This window comes from Camelus ferus, chromosome 1 (genome assembly GCF_009834535.1).
Source record: "Camelus ferus isolate YT-003-E chromosome 1, BCGSAC_Cfer_1.0, whole genome shotgun sequence".
NCBI classification, from domain to species: domain Eukaryota; kingdom Metazoa; phylum Chordata; class Mammalia; order Artiodactyla; family Camelidae; genus Camelus; species Camelus ferus.
The window spans coordinates 78,203,876-78,224,210 of record NC_045696.1 but is presented as its reverse complement, the minus strand read 5'-3'; the positions used below and the strand labels follow the sequence as shown (position 1 = coordinate 78,224,210).

At 36.9% G+C, this 20,335-nt stretch overlaps 1 protein-coding gene across 11 annotated transcripts in view; it reads left to right on the top strand.

The window, feature by feature from the left end:
• NAALADL2 (N-acetylated alpha-linked acidic dipeptidase like 2) overlaps nt 1-20,335 on the top strand; it is a 1,180,690-nt gene that overhangs the window by 531,486 nt on the left and 628,869 nt on the right. The gene's annotated exons all lie outside the window — the stretch shown is intronic.

The window sequence follows — 20,335 nt, the reverse complement described above, 5'->3', positions numbered from 1 at the left end:
TTAGTCTTGCAAGCTGAGAAACATAACTACTAGCGCACCCTGCACGGAGGGGGGTACACATTTTCAGATTTATGATACTGCAATACAAATTTATGGTACTGTTTTAATAATTGATAATGAGAACCATAACTACTGTGGAAATTAAAAGCCAGTGAATTTTCTCCCTCTTGGGAAAGTCCCGGAAGGTCAAATTGGGATGCAAAGATTGCTGGATATATGTGTAATAAAAACTAGGGTATTAGCCATATGATTGAAAATTTTAATGACATCGGAGTAAAATAAACCTGCTTTATGGACTGAAATAACTGTCTCTTATGGTCAAGAGCTAAGATAAGCACTGGTAGGATTTGGTCCCTTGCATCAGTGAGCTTCCCAACGAGCACATGTTTATTGAAACACATTGGGTTCCATATAGCAGGCAATTCTAAAAGGCCACCTCTCTCCTGAAGGTAAGTTTGCATTTGACCTCTCTAGCCAGAACGTGTTGTTTTTAAGTGAAATGAGAATAAAATATTCTTTATTGGGCCTTAATTCTGAATTTCTGGGAAAAGCTCCACTGACGTTATATAACTAATGGGTAATTTAAATTGTGGTGCTTGTTACATTATCAGCATATGTGCTGAATTGTAAAGGGTTCCCTAGCTTACATATTTAGTGAAGTGAGGAACTGGAAGAGGAGGGTTAGATATTCGCCTCCACCTATATTTTCCGTATTTGCCAATGAAAAACAGTCCTGGGTGAATCATAGGTGTTGTCTGTAGGTAGATGAGAGAAGGATACTAGGTCATAACTATATTCTTTCTGGGTTACAGTGACTTATTACTGTCAAGATCTTGGCATGTGTGCATTACTAGGGATCTTCTAGGGAGTGTTCCCACTGAAGATGCATCTGTAATCTGTGTGCTAAAATACCACATGTATTCATGTTGGCGAATCATAATTCTCTTCCTGAATATCACATCTGAATGATTCATAGGAATTTGTTTCCTACACACTTTTATGTCTGTCATTTACTGTTGCATAGGTGTCTTTGGGTTTGCAATATGCAGGCAATAACACTTCCCCTGCTATTTCTTAATGTAAAGTGGTTCATATTGAATTGACTGAAAGGTACAGCATTATCTGATAATGAGTGATTGTACCAGTCAGGATCCCACTGCAACAGAAAACTTCCTGAATATTTAAAGCAGAGGGGCATTTAAAGTAGGGAAATTAATTCCATCAGTGATGAAAAACTAGGACGTCAGTCAGGGGACACTGATGCAGCCAAGAGATTAACAACGAAATAAAGCCGTTACTAAACCGTTGAGACTGGAGGGATGAAGGGAGTTGGGGTAACTTGGAGAAATCTGGTACTTTCTGCACATGCAAATGCGGGGGTGGGGGTGGGGATGTAACTTCAGCCAAAGACACCACTGAAGACAGAAAGTGAGAAGTATCAGGACGTCTCTCTTCCTCCTGCCCTGTCCTACCAGTTTGTCCCATTGGCTGAACTCAGCAGAAAGGCTGATGGCTCAGAGCCTAGGAAGCCTCATCCTGAGGAGTTCAGATCCCTAGAGCAAGGGAAAGGCAAGGAATCTGTCCAAAAAAAAAAAAGAAAAAGAAAAAGATCTAACTAGCACAGGGATGTTATTTTAAAAAGGAGAGGGAGAGAAGAAGAAAGAAAATAGAACTCTGTGAAGCTCTGTCTACTGTAAGTGCATCGTGGACATGTGTTCTATTACAAAAGCATCCTCTAGAAAAGGATTCATGGATTTAACTCCTTAATATTAAGAATAATTGCATTTTTCCTGAGCAACTGTTTAGTTTTTAATTATGGACACAGTGAGTCTCATAACCCAGCCTGCTCTTCTCTTTACTTTGGCCTTTTAGTAAGTTCAGAGTCAAATTTATATTGAGATCATGAGGAACTTAGTGGCATGCATTTTGTGTACTAACCAGCCTACATGATTTTTCTCCTCACAGTCCTCTGGCTTTCTTTGCCTTTTTTTTTTTTTTTTTCCAGCCAGGAATGGTTTATTCATGTTGCCTAAATGCAAGACACTGAAATACACAAAATAAGAAAGAAAAATCAATTCAAAATGTAGGTGCAGAAAGGGAAGTAGCTACTCGCATGAAGGAAAGATGGTTTGAAAATAAAGAATCCAAAAAACTATTTTCCCACCTCCACCCTCTCCTCATTTTCTCTCTCTATCTCAAATCACAAATTGAAATTTCCTGTTTTTTTTTTCCTTAACTGAAAAAGGAGAATAAACTTATATCTGTCAAGTGCCCACTATGTTTTGGATTGAGACTTGTCCCTTTATTGTCTTTGCCTTATTTTTTTTCCAGCACTGTAGATGTAAAAAACTGACATGTCCTCTTTGCAAATAGGCAGCTGGTTCTAAAATTTTTTAAATGTGTAATTAAATAAAAATATTCATTATTTCCCTCAGAGTAGGGATTGCATTACAGTAAGGCTTATATTCTTTTAAACTCAAAAATCAACAAACTATTTCAAAATATAACCACCAGCAATTTTACTCCTAGGCAATATTCAGTGGTCGGACACAGATTCACAGTATGTTTTTTCAAATCACCACAGTTTTTTCCTTACTGAGATAATAGATTTTTTTCTTCAAAAATAATAATTTTGGTACAAATATGTTTACAGTAACTTTCTGAGTACCATCTCCTCATCCAAAGACAATGGTTGCCCTAGTAGTCATGCCAACCACATGTCTTATTATGAGTTCCTGTGTTCATTAAGTCCTCTTGGCATTAAATCTGAACATCACAGGTTCCAACTGTTACTGTTAGTCAATTTATGATCAGTTCTGGGTTCTCACTGATCTATTTTATTCATCTTTTGCTGTGTCTCTTCTCTGTTGATTCTCCATTCCTGCTCGTGCCCTAAGACAGTGTCAGTTCTTGCCAAACATACTAACGGTTGAGCAATATGAAAAATGTTCTTATAATGGATTAGACTGCAGACTCCATCAGGGAATGGAACAAACTTTATTTGTCCATTATTAGACTCCTATTGTACAGGAGACATTGACTAAGTATTTTTCTAAAGGAGGAAATGAATGCATGGATAAGTGATAAACAGATCTATGTTTAATTGATCAAGTCTGCATTCTGAAAATCATTTTACTTACCATTTAGATTTTTCATATTATGATTATTTTCAAAACATTATAAAGATAATTCTTATTTATAATGTAATTATAAAATCTGATTTTATATTATATAATTATGTTATAATTACTCAGACACTATGCTGTGTTCTGATTTTAGGTAAGTGACAGCTTATATCAAAACCAGATACTGTTTGGTGGAGGGTATAGCTCAGTGGTAGAGCGCATATGCCTAGTGTGCACGAGGTCCTGGATTCAATCCCCAGTACCTCCATTAAAAATAAATGAGTGAGCGACAGAGAAAAAGAGAGATAGGGAGGTGAGGGTGTATTTCTTTTTTCAAGCAAGCTGCCTTCATGACTGAAAAGAACTTACCATAGACAGAGCTAGAGGTATGGTCAGATGCCTGGAAGAAGGAAGCATGGAGGTGGACAAGAGTGTGTTACTCATGTCTAAGGAAGGTGAGAAGTCCCCAGGTGTGGGATGGGTGGGTGGTGGGTCTCCAGAGAGCTGATAAAGCAGGTCCAAGCGGAAAATTCAGCTGCCTACTCCTGCTGGATTCAGAGTACTCTGCCAGTTCATCAGAGGACCTTCCAAGTGAGAGAGAACTTCTTGCTCTGCCTTTGCCTGTTCTCACTTGCTCTGTTTCAACCTTGAAGGTTTCAGCTGTGAGAGAGGAAGTGCAAAAACACAAATCAGAGAGAAATGACTAATCTCCTTTGTTCTACTGCAAGTTTCACAATCTGGAGATGATCAGAAAGTGGGGACAAGTTCAGAGTTTTGACTATTAAATGATACTGAACCTTTTAATTACTCATCGGAGGAATTCAAGTCACTTAACAGTGACCAGAATTACTAGAGTTTTTTACCCAGAAGCAGGTGTAGGAACCTAGCCCCAGTTAATATAAATAGGATTTTAAAAAGCTCTTTATGATTGCATTCCCTGAGTCATGTTTCTTCAATGTAGAGGTTACGCATGTGCTGTTTTTATGTGTAATATTTTGGAAAAGAACATATTTGAATAATATGTTGAATCAGAGAATCCTTGATAGACATATTGACTGCATATTCCAGTTTAAAGACTTAGTTTTCCCTTAATAAAGCCCATATATGCCACCTACTTGGTATCATGTTGAACAAATAAGAGAAAATCAGTCAACATGAACACAGGGATCTGAAGACTGTGTGTGTGTGTGTGTGTGTGTGTGTGTGTGTGTGTGTGTGTGTGTGTGTATTGATCTTCTAATAAGATTCTCTTGGACATTTCTGCCTGTACTTGTATTTGAAAAAATGAATTCACTCTTTTACACGGTTAGTTGATTTCTTTCATGTGTCTTCTGTGTAAATAGACAGGGTATATTCAGATATATATCAGATGTATTCAGATGTGTTAGATTTAAAATAAGCCATTAAAAGTTGCTGTAGTGTGTGCCTTCCATGCCTTGGAACAGTAACTACTTAGATAAAGCAAATTTTTTGTAAGCGTCAAAACAGGAAACTAGGCTCCCACAGTAATCTGTGAATAGGAATTATTCATCTGATGGGGCCTTATTATTATGGAATTTGGATCCAGTCAGCTCCAGGGACCCCAGTAGCCATAGACCTCTGATTTTCACTAAAGAGTTGAACAAAGTGACTTAACTCCCTTCCCACCTGTACTACTTTTTGCTTGCCTTGTTTTTCTCCCAATATCAACTTCTATGTTCCCCAATACATTATTCCTCCATTTCTGTTCCTCAGAATGAAGTATGATTTTTATCCTTTTGGGAGTCACAGATGTTTGTGACTCTGTCCAGTGTTTATCCCTAGTCTAATCAGCTTTGGCCATTTGGGATGCTGGTCATCTTGTATAAAACGTTTACTTAGGGCTGTTAAGAGAGCTCTTTAACTTAGAAGAAGCTTAAGTGTGGCAGGTACAGTGTCTTATTGGTATTAATAAGGTCATAGAGCCTTTATCATATATATATATATTTGAATGAATGACCTATAAGTGTGTAAGTGTTGCTGGTGATTATGTTCTTGCCACAGAAGGAATTCAGAGATGAGACAGGGAGGTTAAGGAAGTAAAGTGGGGATATATTAAGGGATAGATAGTAACTCTCAAGGGGAGAGTGGGCAGGCTCAGGTGAGCAGCTGCCCTGAGTTTCTTTGGCAAGCTGGTGACATAGGTTGTAAAAATGAATGAGCAGAATATTCATTGGGGAGGGAAGGGTTTGGGGTCATATTCTCTGATTTTTGTCTCAACCCCACCTTCTGGTGGGGAGGAGGTATTTTTGTCTTTATTTAGTCTAGATTGGAAGTGTCATGGCATCAGCGCATGACAGGTACTTCTAATCTGCAAGGCTAATTTTATTGAAATGAAGGCATAATGAGCAAAAGGTTACATTTGGACACTGGAGATCCCTTTCTTTGTTGGCTTCCAGGCCACTTGTCACCCCAAAATGTGTGACTGCTTATCATCCCAGAGGTTCCTGCTTTTCTTTCTCTGCCCAGGGACCCCTGGTGCTTACATGATGTATGGTTTCCTGCATTTGGTCTGTGTCTCTCCTCTTTGCCCAATTCCTGCCATTTGGCCTGCGTCCCTCTTTCTCTGCTCATACCTAGCTATCCGCCTGCTTTAACATAAGTATATGTGTCCACATATATATATATTTGTATATATACACATACTAAAGATCATATGGACATTGCTGAACAAAGTGTTTTGAAAACTTAATTTGATTACCAAATATAATAATAAAATATTTAAAGTGAATAAACCAATGAGGTAAAGTATATTTTTATATGCAGGTATGTTGTCTTTTGATAGCTAGAGATGCTGTGAAATGGTGAGAAGAGAAAATGTATCCTAATTATGGCTGATATCTTTTTTCTTAATGGAAGAGGCATTACTGTTTTTCCTACTTATAAGTAAAATGTATACAGCACGTTAGAAAGGATACACCCATAACCTTACCACCTTTTCTGCCATCATTTCATTCTTTCTTTCCTCTTATCAGTCAGCAGAACTGTATTATGCCGTGTATATTTTTTGATGTCTGCTTTTGAATTTTTCCACTTCAAATATGTTGAGAACCATTTTTTCAACCAATAAATATAGATTTGAATCATTACATTAAAATGCTGCTGGTACTCCATTGTACAGAGGACATGAATTTATTGAGCCTGTTTCTTATAAATGTACACTGAGGTTGTCTCTACAAACATCCTCATACATAAGTCTGTGTGTGCTTATTTAATTATTCCCTTCTGATGAATTCCTGGAAGCAGATCACAGATTCAGGGAGTTTAAATTTGTTTAGTTGTTTGCTTTGTGTTACTAAATTGCCTTGCAGGACTGCCAGCCTTCTAGGTCCTCATTTTTTGTTTTGATAGGCCAAAAAAAAGTTGACAAACTTTTATATATTAATCGAGTATTTGTGTTTCCTTTTCCATGTATGAGCTTACTTTAAAAATTTAAAATCTTACGTTTACTGAATACTGTAATAGTAAACTGTGACTTTATACATGATATCCCATCTTTCTGGCTCTTAATTTCAGTGACACACTTTATTTGTTAAATTAACGATAAAATAAGATCTCTAGATTTTTAAAATATCTGTATCATTTAGACAGGGCAATATTTTTCATCATCATCTGGCTTGGTAGAAGTAATTAAGCATAAGTTAAGTTAAACTGTGAAATGATATTTACAAACAGTAAGTAAAACACCATATTTTCTTAGCTGGCAGTTAACTCTTCAAAAGTTTAGGGAATGTTATTATTTCAGTGTTTTGTCTTTCTTTTGATCCCACAGGACTATACATTTTGCTATTACTCTTTAACAATGATGGGTTTGGTGATGGTGATGCCTTCAGCAACTGCTCTTCTCTAGTCCCCAGCTGCACTTTCCAGCTATCTTTCTGCTCCTCCTCTGTCTGGAGTTACATTTTGGCCTCTGTCTTTTCTATTGTTTCTGATTTTTTTGTTGTTCCTCTCCAATTTCAGTAGAAGGAATGAGAGCCAGAAGGTTGGGAGATCTGAAGAAGGCAATAAAACAACTGGCATTTTAATTGGAGAAAAACATGTAAATGTATAACAAAAGCACATGTAATTCAATTTATGCAAATGATAACAAATTTAATTTAACAGTAATAGAATGATGGTTCCTAAAAGAAGTAATTAGTTATTCTATCATTGATCTTTCCGGATAACAAATGTACATTCTCTTAAGATTTAATCACAAAAGGAGACAAAAGATAAGATTGAATTAATTATTCATAGTATTTTATTGCCCTGGACTTTAGATAAAGTGACCCCTTCACTCAGTTTTTCAGTATTATGTAGAATGACATTAATTCTCTTAGCTGACTGGATCAACTCACAGGTGAAAGCTTATGCCCTTCACAGTTCTTAGGTGTTTGGCCAGAGCAGGAGGGGCATTCAGCAACAGGATGAATGAGGGTTGTTGACAGAAGGACCTCCTCAATCTTAGACATCCTTTGAGGTCTGGCTCAGGTGCCAGCTTCTTCAGGATGCTCTTGTTTGATCTCCCATCAGTTGAGTTCTCCCTCTCTCCTTGTAACTGTCAGCACTTTATTTTCTCTCTTTTTGTTGATGTAAATCACTCTCTACTTGGCATCGGAGAAAGAACTATGAGTCCAGCCTAATCCTTGAGGCATAGTATGTGGACACTCTGGAAATCGTTATTGCAGAAGACAGTACACCCAAAATACAGACCTTCTTGATACAGCTGTCACTTCTGTGTGGATTACCATTATTTTAAAAGAAAAGTATACTCTGGCTATTTAGGTATATTATTGAAATTCAGAATTATATATATCAGACCTTTGATTTTTTTCTAACATAGTGTATCTATATTCTCATAGCATGTGCTAAAAAAGTTGATTTTGAAGGTAGAGGATTCTTTTTTTTTCTCTAATGAAAACATGTGCTGCATATCTGCTAGATTCCATGCACTCTGCCAGTCACTCGACAGTTTTTAATGATATTCTGTTTAATCTAGGGAGCATTCCTTTTCTATAAAGAAGAAATGAAAGTAAAAATTTCACAGAAAGGCATTTCCATGATCACAGGTTTTACAGAGGTGCAAAGTAGATTCCCTCACAGATCTTTTTATGCCTTGCCAGTTTCAGGAAAGGGTTGTCTCGGTCTAGGGCCGGTTCACCCTGAAGGCTTGTTTCTTCCTTCTCAGTGGTAAAGTAGAATCAAAGAATTCTTCCTGCATCATCACTCTCTCTCCCATATCCCTCATCTCTTGCCGTCTCCCTGCTCCCTACACATAATTATTTTATCCTCAAGGTTGCAACCTGCATAACTGCAATTAGGTTACTTACTTTCCTAGTAGGCAAGTTTTCTTTATCTTTTTCACCAAATTTCTCTTTGATGTAAAAACACCCAGACTAAGTTAGATTGTTAAGGATCAAAATGCAGGAAACCTTAGATTTTCAAGTTTGGTTTTTTCCTCAGTGGGAGGAATATGTTTTACGTAATGAAGGACTCTTTGGCAGTGATGGTCAGTGAAATATTTTCATCAGATGTGTCATGGTCATCTGTGCTTACTGGCTGCCTATCCTGAAAATTGCTCAGCCTTAAGGCTCATCACATTTTTCTTGTATCTTTCCTGCATTGACTATAGTGCACTTTTTCATCCATTCACTTCTTGATCTTATTCTTTCCAAAAAAAGAACAGATCTGTCAGATGTACTACAAGGGAAAAATAAACCTTTTCCTTTGAGGATTAAGTGTGTCAGTTCCCTGTGGATTCACTTGACTTCTCGACACTCTTGTGATAGAAAAGTTGGCAATGATCACATTCAGCAGAGTGAAGTATGGTTAAACATGGCAGGGCTGGGGACTGATTACATACTTCTCTCTTTCATGTTTTCTTTTTCATGTCAATGAAATCAAGATGCAAATGGCAGACGTGGCCCTTTGAGATTTGCAATTAGAAAACCTCAATCCATGCTTTTAGAAATTAAATAAAATATTTGGAAATTGCAGATGAAAGCATTCATCCCATAATCTCATCAAGGTGGTTTACAGGAGAAATTTAAATTAAAATATATGTGAAAATAGATTATGTATGCAATGTTTACAAAATCAGATTAAGTACTTTATTACAGTCACTTAAAATTTTTAAATGTATGTTTTTAGCTGATGGGAGGGAAAGTAAAGTTGTCTGGTAATTCAGCAATTTAAAAATGGATGATGAAACTTCCCCTCCACTTCCCCCATCTTGGGAAATATAACAAAATGGATAGGTGATTTTATTGTCCAAATTTTAGTTGCTTATATGACTCCAGTGTGATGGTTATTTTTATCTGTCAACTTGGCTAGCCCACAGTGCACAGATGTTTGATGAAACATTATTCTAGATATTTCTACGGAGGTGTTTTTTTTAAAAATGAGATTAACATTTAAATCAGTAGACTTTGGTAAAGCAGATTATCTTTCATAATGTGGATAGCTTTCGTCCAATCAGTTGAAGGCCTTAATAGAAAAAGACTGACCTCCCAGGAGAAAGAGGGAGTTCTACCAGCAGACTGCCTTTGGACTGTAACTGCAGCTGTCTCTGAGTCTCCAGCTTACTGGTCTACCCCAGAGATTTTGGACTTGGCAAGTGTCCACAAATGCATAAGCTGATTCTTTTAAATAGATCTCTCTCTTTTTCTCCATATATATATATATTGGTTATATATGTATAACCAATTTAAGTATACATGCATATATATAATCATATTTTTAACCAATATGATTTGGCTGTTACTTTTTTAACTCTAAATCAGTTGCTAGGATTAAACTGAATAATATAGAAAATTGATACTGAATTTTTTTTTAAAAAGCCAGTGCCATCATTATCCTTATTTCATAATTAATTTCAGATCCTATTTTAGTGTAATATTAAATTTATAAAATGATACAATTTGAAATTATATTCTAAGTGTCTACCAAATATTTCAAATATTTTATTTAAAAAATGCTTTATTTTCTCAATTTAGTTTGTGGCTTCAAGATGTAGTCAACTTCCCAAGCAAAAATGCATTTTCCAGATTTTACAAATAGTCACTCTTATCTGGGGAAAAAATGTCATTGAAGTTTCCTTCCGTTTCATTATAACTGTAGCAAATATATTAAATTTTATATGCCTGATTTGGGAAATCAGTTTCTGTCTTCAGTAACTGATTACATGTTATAGCTGGGTCCTTTACAAATGAAGTGGCACTTCTATTGCTTAAAAATTGCTTTCCTGTGCAACATGATGTAGTAATGAATTAAATCCAAATGAGCCTTATATTCACAATGTCATAATATGTAACTCGTCCCCTGTGGAACTTTTTTATTGTCTAATACAAGGCAAGCTAATGTCTTCCTCTCATGACTCACTTCTCAGAAGGGTATGCAGCTTTCATTATTAGAAATAAAGAAGTAAAACTATGATTTGAGATCAAATTACCTTTTTATAAACTCTCTAAATCACAGCGAGCACCTTATCGTGTCCCCAAATATGCAAATCAAATTCTGATAGAAGAAGAAACAAAAGAAATAGTTTCAATTCTATGGGGTACATTTTCTGTGAGAAAAAAAAATTGAAACAACAAAAATGTGTGCAGGTGGTTTCTACCTTCCATAAAAATAAAATAAGTGTGGGCGTTTCTCTCGGTTTCTTCACTTGGTTTCATTATATTCACTCTGTTCTGTAGGGAACAACTTGTAAGATCAGCTTGTACCAATATTGTAGTTCAAGCTGCTACATAGATTTAAAAGTTATAATTCATTAGCCTGATAATTTTTGTTATTTGGTGAAACACATCAGATCTTCTATTATAGCTACCTTTGATGTGTCTGGGTGGCATATCAGAATTTAACTGGATAATTCAGAATATGTCTTGCTATTCATATGGGCAAAGAGGAAAGGGAGAAAACTGTTTTAGCCCAGAAGGGCAGCCAAGATGAATTGTATCAGATTTTCATAGGCTGTGGCTTCTGTGGTTTTTTTCTTGGTGAGATCCTTGCAGATATTTTTCTACATCTTGCTCTTGTGAGCTGTAGCTGGATCTCAGTCAGTTGCTGCTGGCACACCACATGTTAGAGATTGAAGCCTTCCTTCCACCATCCTTATTTAAAGTAGAGAAACTAAATTCCTATATGATCTGTATCTCCTGGTTCAAAACTTTAAATTATGTTTCAATCAGAGACTTTAAACCAAACACAAAGAGAAGCACATTATTTACATAGAATGATACTGGAGTGTTGAAGGCAGTGTCAAAGCTATGCACTGTTACAGGGAAAGGAGACACCTTGCTTTATACTTTAAGGGCATGTGTTGTTCTTAATCAAGTTCATATTCCATTTTAAAAGTGACACCTGATGGCCTACCATCAAAGACTTATTCAGAGTGCCTTTTAACACCAGTGTGTTTCTTTATGCATGTTTTTGTTTTATGAATATTTACTGTGGGCCAGCTGAGTGCTGGGCAAGTGTCAAAGTGATGAACAAGCCGTCCAAGAGATCTATGTTTGTGGTATTTATGTTCCCACTGGCCAGAGTGAACCCATGGGAACATACTTCTTCTATAAACTAAGCATAATGACAGAATGATACATTGTGGTAAGTAGGAAGGGAGGGAGGAAGAGACTGACTAACTTGCAGAGGTCTCTAGGGGTCAATTTTGGATGCAGTTTCAAGTGGACATGTCCAGTGTTCCAGGAGGGTGAACCAGTCTCTCTGGACCTCTAACCCAGGCTGCCTGTGGAACTGTAGATTGCTCAGCAGCTGTTTTGCAGAGCCTGCCATTTTCCTGGCTCAGGGGACTTCCTTGAAGCTCTTTCCCTATTAATCTGTTTACTTTTGGCCACTATCTTTGCAAATAACAACAGAAAGAAAATTAACTCACTTCTACAGAGTAAGTTCAATAGGAATCAGCAGATGGGAGGGGGTGGTGAGCTCTGACCACTCTTGAAATTCTCTTTATTTGCAATATTCAATGTGGGATTTAACTTTTCCAAGTAAGAAATACTGTGCTCCATTGCTGCTTCTCATTAAAATGACTGAAGATACAGTCACTTAAATTTCTGTTTTTCTTCCCCCAGATTGCCTCATTTCTAAGGATTTCCTCATTGCTCCCACTTTTTATTTAGTTTTTGTTTTTGTAAATTTCACATTGCATAGAGAATTGGTATGCTGTGAGTAACAAGAAACATTTTTCTTACAGCTCAGTCACGTTCCAGAATAACTATTGTAAGGATAATACGTTAACCCTGGATTCTTTAGTTCTTAGTCCTTGTTTAATCAGTTGCAATCTTTTGAAACAGTTGCAGTTTGCTAATTATATGTAATTATGATCTGACACCCAGTGGTGCATGTTAGCTTTTTAAGGCTGCAGGCAGTATCAGTGAGGAGAGTTGCTTTATGGACAGGAAAATTAAAAATATTCACGTGAATTTTCTTAACATCTGCATATATTGCAATTCCATCCTTCAAATAAGTAGAGACAAGGTATTGAAAGGTATTCTACTCTAGCCTTTTCAGTACAAAAAGTTCCCCCTTTGGCAGGAAATATCCAGAAGGAACTAGGACCAGAGGATTTGAAGAGTTTCAAGATTTGGGTTCTCAGAATTGAGACAGTAGCACCTTTGTGGTAATCAAGAAGGTAGAGAAGACAGTGATTGCTGCTAGCAATTTTCATTCCAGAAACAAAATTCTTTTCCTCTGCTGGGAATAGGGGCAAACTGAATGTCAGGCAGTATTGATACCGAGCATTGCTCCAATAATCTATAAGCAGGAAGATGAAATTTGAGCATTGTGGGAACTGTCACTTGGAACATAATTTGCTGATTGTTTGGGGAAAAAAGTTGTGAAAACAACACAGGATGACCAAAAAAAAAGAAAGAAAGAAAGAAAAACTAGGCAGCAATTTGGAGTGGGAGAAGCAAGATGATAATCACCAACAAAACAAACCAAGTTTTCTTTTTGCCAGATGATTTAAGAGAGGGCTTTGAGATTAGAAACCTGGATTGAAAACTAATCCAAGAAGGAAATGCTACCATGAGAATCTAGTCTAGAAAATTCTTAAAAGGGAATAAAAGCAGCTACAACATTGGCTAATGGGAGAAAGAGTCAACAACAGGACGATGGAGAAACGGCAACTCGGGTTCAGAGCCGAGAGGCCCCCTCCTGCATCCTGTGTGGGCCGGGTACAGGCACAGAGAAGAAGGTGAAGAGTTGCCCTGGGGAGCATGTATCTAGCCTGAGTCTGAGTCTTGGAAGTGAAGTGCACATGTGAAGAGGAACCTAGAGAAAGCTGTGAAACTTAGTGGAAAGCCAAATACCCTTTTAGGTCTTACTGGACCTGGGAACATTGCCCAGGACTTTCCAGAATCCATATCTAAACCACACACTCAATGTTGACAGAGGTTATGCAGTATTTTTCTGCAGATGAAATGATTTAATATAACTGTTGATGGAGTATTTATGTCTAGAGTTTCTGAAATCCCCTAGAGTGCTAGGAAATAGGAATATGCACCTGGAGTTACTGTTGAAATTAAATATCAACTCAGATGCTACTGTAGTAATGGGGTATCAAACTGTGATCCTTTATAGGTAGTTACTAATAGTGTATTTGAGGAAATAGAGTAATAAAATAGACTTGGGTTTCCATCTGGTCCTGAGTTAGTTTCACCTGGAAGCTATTGCTCACAACTCGGCTGTGGTTCACAGGTAACTTGAGCGCAGGTCGCTTCTTGGAACATTTAGACTCGTGTTTCTCATGATTCAGTGCCACTGACTTCTCCAGTCAGGCATTTGGGGAAAGATAAATTAGGGTCATTCCACACATATCATCATTGCCTGCTGTGCTGATGCTCCATTTTTGTAATGGCCTGTATCATGCTCTTTTGAAGACTGGAAGTCAGAGGAATTTATATCACAGCCATACAAACAACTTAGAAATGGATCAGTCTACGTGGGATCAAATCCCAGCTCTGCTTTATCCAGCTGTATGATCTTGAGAAATTTCTTAAAATTGCAATCATAGTTTTCTTACATATAGGTAATAATAGCCCCACATTCATATAGGTAGATAAAAATGTAAAAACTACCTAGGGCTTAGCATGTAAGAAACAATATCATTTGCTATTAATTGTCTTTGTTGTTATTTTTGTTAGTAAAAGGTCTTCAGTCATGCCCCAGTGGTAATTTCTCATTGATTATCATCGTTCATAGGATGGCTTCTTAAAATGTGGCCCAGCCCATGTCTCTTCTATGCCCCTTCCCTCTTCTCTCAACTTTTCTCCTCTTTCCAAGTTCATGTTAATTTTTTCTGTAGTCTTTTGCCAAGTCATGCCACTGCAGTCTCACCTTGGATATTCCAAGTATTTTCCTAAACAGTCATTTAAGAATTTCAGTGCCAGGCAAAATGCTACTTTTTGTACCAAGTACATGATTATATTTGTAAATATGACCTTTGTTCTACTTTACAAAAAAACTAAAGTATCTTAGTTTTCAATACATACTGAGGAAAAATCCAACCTCCCTATTGAAAAAGCACACTCCTCTATCATGACAGCAGTAGGCCGCTAAGAAGCAGCAGTCTATGCTTCTTAAATCATACTGCAAAGGCTTGAGAAGTAAGTTAGGATAATTTCATGAAGAGCTTTGGAGCGAAGTTGATGGCTAGAAGTTGGTTCTGATACAGTGAGAAATCATCAAAGGGTTTTGAGTAGGAGAATTATCAGACCAAACATGCCTTTCAGAAGATCACTCTCTGAAGCACAGGTTAGAGACGGAGAGACTGGAAACAAGAAGGGTAGTGCAGAGATGGTTGCAGATGCCACTTTTACTGTAGACACTTAGTATTTATTAAATGTGTAGTCAGTGAGAGATGTGTTGGTGGAGCACACAAAGACAAGTGTTAAAACGAGAGTCATAATATACAAATTTGATTTTATATCTACTGCCCAATTTTGACTCAAACTTAAATTCTCAGGCTTAGAGACTAAAGCGTCTATATCAGTTACTCTTACCAAGAATCTGTGAAAGGTCTGAGATTTTACTGAGCTACCAAGATAACACATTAGTCTGTCATCGTTTCATGAATACTTGCAGAAGACACGAGACCCCTGGGTTAGAGATGAAAGATTGTTTATTATAGCACAGCAACCAGCCTAAGAATTATGTTTTCATGAGTTCTTTGAGCCCCACTTCCCACAGGGTGATGAAGAGAGCTGGTTGACACCGGAACATGCAGTGGTTGCATTATAGAAGAGGAACGTTCGATTTAGGGATCCCAAATCTTTTATACTGGAGAATAAAAATGCCTGCAAGGGGGACACTATATTCATCTCTTCCAGTCTGTAAAGAAACCTGATCTTTTTGGGGAAAGCACTATCTCTATCTTCCAAGGCTGTTTGTTATATGCATGCTCTTGGAAAGACCATTCTGAGCAAAGGCAGTCTGTGCCTCTGTTCATAGGAAGTGCAGAAATGTGAGCATTTGAAGAATCCAAGTTTCATCTCATCAGGTCTTAGTGAATTACTTAGATATATTAAATCTCAGCTTCATGCCATACGTAGGTGGTAGGAGTGGAATTCCCAGAGGAAGATAATGTAGTCTCTGATTTCAAAGAGCTTGAATTCCTCATGAAGGATAAAGAGAAAAGTCTGTCCCAGTAGTCGAAGTGGACTGTCATCATTGTAAGTAATACAGACACAGACAAAGTGCCATCAGGAGAAAGAGAATTCCCAGTAGAGGAATAGTGAAATCGCCAGGACTGCTTTTATTTAGCTTCAGTGTAGAAATAAACTGATAAATCAAACCAAAGCTGAAAGAAAACCTGGAGCAGCCCAGAGGGGATAAGGATACGAATAGTTGGAAATAGAATTTTGACAGAGTAGCCTCTTTAGTCTGTGGGCCACATGGTATTATCAGACCGAAGTGAATCTAACTAGCTTATCTTTCACTATCCTTCATGCATGTTTATTTTCTAAATGTATACTGAACACAGAAGTGTTACTCTCTCTTCTGAGAATTACTTCGGGCATTGAAAAACTAACTGGCTGTGCTTTCTGATACTCTGGTGAGGCATTACTAATCATGTGGCAATTAGAAACAGGAAAGCAGGTTGTTAGAACTAAGTGACTTTCTAGGAGATGCTCTGAAACCTGAACCCTTTAGCCATGGTTGGAATGTAGCAATAATACATTGGGATTTAGAAATTCTGAGAATGAATAATTATGTCAAAAATTTGAGAAGATTGTGATATTATTCATTATGTTGTGTCAGGCAGGAGGCTTAGGCTAATGATGATATATAATCAGTAAGAAAATTTCTAAGAAGACACGTACTGGCCATAGTAATTCATTTTAGCCCATTCAAACCAGAAGAGAACTTTTAGTAGTTGTCCCTTCTTTTTAACAATTTTAGCTGATCTGTGTCCTTTCCTAATCTTTTCTAGTAAACTAAAATGGATTTTTGAACCTAAGGCATCTATAAACTTGATTTTAAATGAAAACTAAAGATGTTAAAATGTCATTGACTAAATAGTAGAATACATCTATTTCTGTCAATTTACTTAGACTGTCATTGTATCGATTACATATTACAATTAACATTTTCAGAAAGACATGCCTATTTCTCTATTAGTTCTTGAAATTAACTCTGATTCCTACATACAGAATTGAAGCTCTTTTCAGAGCTTGCCTGGTCTCTGATAACCTAAGGAGACCAACAAGCAAAAGCTTATTTACTGAGTATTTGCATCCTATTTGTTATGCCTGTGAGTTCCCCCTACCCCCACCAATCAAGCTCTGTTATAGATGTCACAAAAATTAAGTATAGTTTCTTGACATATTGGTACCAAAATCTACTCAAGACACATGGTGATTAGCATACAAACTTGGCTTTGTTTTTGTTTAAATAAAAAGATTCTAATAAAACATTTTTACAAGTAAAACTCTGAACATTTGCAAATAACAGTTAACATGTTTGTCTTAATTACTTTTCATACAAATTCTACAAAAAAGTATATGTAAAAGAGCATAAAATAAAATACATACTTTCAGGCAGCAGATATACATTTCTTCAGTATTTTGATTTTTTAAATGATCCACTTAGAAGGTATTTGCTAGGCATGTGGGTTGTGAGAATTTCAGGGTCTTTAAGTGAGGGAGCAATAATGGATATTAATGCTTTGCTAAGATGCTTGCTTGCTTTGCTTCTCCCAAGTCAGATTTAGGAATTTCAACATTCTGAATAGCTCAAATTGTCCTCCCAAGTTTTGATAGTGGCTGTGGAGATCACAGAACTAAAATGAATTGCCTAACTGTTTCGTGTCTCAGTAATGAGTTGTCATAGTGGGGCTTGGATCAACAACAAGATAAATACTTAAATAAGGCATAAAAAATAATAAAACTAGCCTTGGGAGCAGCAGTGAATTACCACTTTATAATCACCGAACGATGCGCTTTAGTGACAACAGCGTGGAGGAAGTGGTGAACAAACCACCAAATTGTGAAAAGGCTGGTCAGCGTACAGCACAGAGGTGCCACACACAAGCACCATGACTTACTCGGTTGTCTCTTTTACTCAGTACTCTATAATGTCTAAATCAAAGTTTCTAATGCATTTTTTAAAATGCAAGTTATAAAAATCGGCGGTAGGGTTCTGGATCAGCGAGCACTGTCAGGGTAGATTACTGTTGTGCACTGTCTCTGCTATAACAATATCATGACGAATGGGGGATGACACCAGCTGCCCATTTATCTCCTAAGATTACTGCTTTGATGATATTGATTCTTCCTGTGGATTCTTTGATTCAAGGTTATAGCCCAGGTACAGGAATATAATCAGTTTTGTAAAGTATGTTCTTAATATGGTTTAATTTTTACTTCTGGGGCTGAGATGTGCTGGTCAGTAGCTATCAAGAAATTAAATCATTGTATGTTATAACACTTAAGGATAGCCATAATTGGAATATATTTTGTATCAATTGAATAATAAACCCAAATTCCTAAATTGTACTCACACATTTATTCAGTGGACATTATTAAGCATGTGTTTACAGTGCAGGAGAGATTGGGGCACAGAAAATTTAAAAATACATAAATTAGGCTTCCTGGTTTTAAAAAACTCAGACTCTTAGGAAGTAGAAGAGGAGAATGTTGATGAAATGATATAATTTAAAGAAAGTGTGACATAACCAAGAATTATGGAAATATCTAGTTAAGAACATAAACAAGCTCTTAAAGAACAGGGATAGCTTCACAAAGGGAAAGGAGTTTTCCAGGCAGAGAAAGGGACAAAGAAAATTCAAGATAGAAGATAGAAAGTTGCAGACTTCTATGGAGTAGTTGGAAATGGCCTTTAGTTCAATGTGGCTGAAGTGTAGCAGATGTGGAGGGGACAGGCTTTGAGAAAACCGGTGAGAAAGCTGGGGAGAGATGGGATGTGAGAGGAGGGAAGAAGGGAGAGACAGATACAGATACTGGTCACAGTCAGGTTATGAAGGATCTTTTCTTTATGCCATCTTAAAATGGTTTTGTTTTGCTTTATTTTCAACCTGACAGTTGAGAAGTCACTTAATGATAGATTGTATTTTAAAACAACAGGAAACAATACTGAGAATAGATTATACAAGAGAAAAGTTAAACGAGGGTGAAGAGGTAGGAAGTTGTTGCAATAATTCAAATTATTGCTTTCACTGCTGTTGAAGGTTGAATCGAAACAAAGTCCATGGAAACTGAGGCACAGAATGGGCTTTGATGATATTGTAGAGGTAGCATCCTGAGATTTGCTGCCTTGGCTGTTGACAAGTAAAGAGCCTGGTTCTTCCAGATTGTACTTTCCTTCCTCAGAGGAAAAGATGATTTTAGGTCAGATAATATTTTTTTTTCTTTTTTTTTTCCATGCAGTCACATAACAACTGTTTCCTGGGTGCTTATTTTAAATAATGCTATGGACGGCAATGTAATTACAACCCCTGGTCAATGCAGTTTTTTTCTGGCATTAAAAGCATAAAAATCTATCAGAACAAATCTAAACAGTATTTGTAGAAGCATCTGGTCTTCTATCTTTAGTAGTTTACTCATTTGGGACCTGTTGTTTAAGCAGAGAGCTTAATCTTATTAAAAAAAAAAAAAAAAGAACTGTGTGTTGTTCCACTAAGCTAATGTTCATGCAGTTCTAACTGAAATGACAAGAGTGAAGACCATTAAAAAGTAATGCTTGAAATCAATCAGAGATAATGAAATTGCATTGGCCTAAGTATTAATCAATTTTAATAATTGTGTGTTATAATGGTCTTGCAATAAAAAGGCTGTTATTTTCAATTCAGTTCACATAAGCAATGTCTACATGATTGTAACACAACAGGTTGAAAAGTGTATCCTTTCAACACCTGTGTGATAATCCTTTGACTCTTGACCTTTTTCTCTGGAAATTTCAAACAAAAACTAATTCAACTAATGGATAAAACTGTTCACACTCTTATTTAGCTGTCATAGATGTAACTTAAAAAAGTTGGTCTTCAAATAGAGCAAGACTAATCTGGGCTAATAAAAAAAAATCAATTGTCTAACAAAGGTGCCTTGATTCATAATTCTTTAATAAAGCTATACCTTAATTCACTAAAGAATTATTGATGGAGTTGTGGCCATCCCTTGTCTTTCTGATAGTCCCCTTTTTTGTCTTGACCTTTTGTGTGGTATCCAACATTCTCACATGTTATTAAGAATTAATTTCTTCCAGTGTAGGTTGATATTTTTTCTGATCATGACTTAAGTAATAAGTTTGAACCTGTTCACATAGCACAAGGAAGAGAGGTTTGCCTAAGACTGACTGTGAATCTCTGGCTAAATGCTCACACAGATATGCAGGTGTGTTAGAGTTGGTCAACATGTTTTGGGAGAATAGGTTCTTGTCTCAAGCAGGAAAATCCAAGAGTGAGCCATAGGAAAGTTAAAGTAGATTTCTTCAGGGAGGTACACACTCCATATTCAGAGTGTGGGCCATCTCACAAGTCAAGAGAGGCCTTAGGAGATACATGTTCCTTAGACAGAACGTGGGCCATCTCAGAGGTGAGAGAGGCAGTCCCAGAGCATGAGGTCATCTCAGATAGTGAGATCGGCCATGAGGTGTGGGGTGGTTAATTTTTATGGGCTGGGTAATTTCATATGCTAGGGATTATTCCAGCTATTTTGGGGAAGGGGCAGGGATTTCCA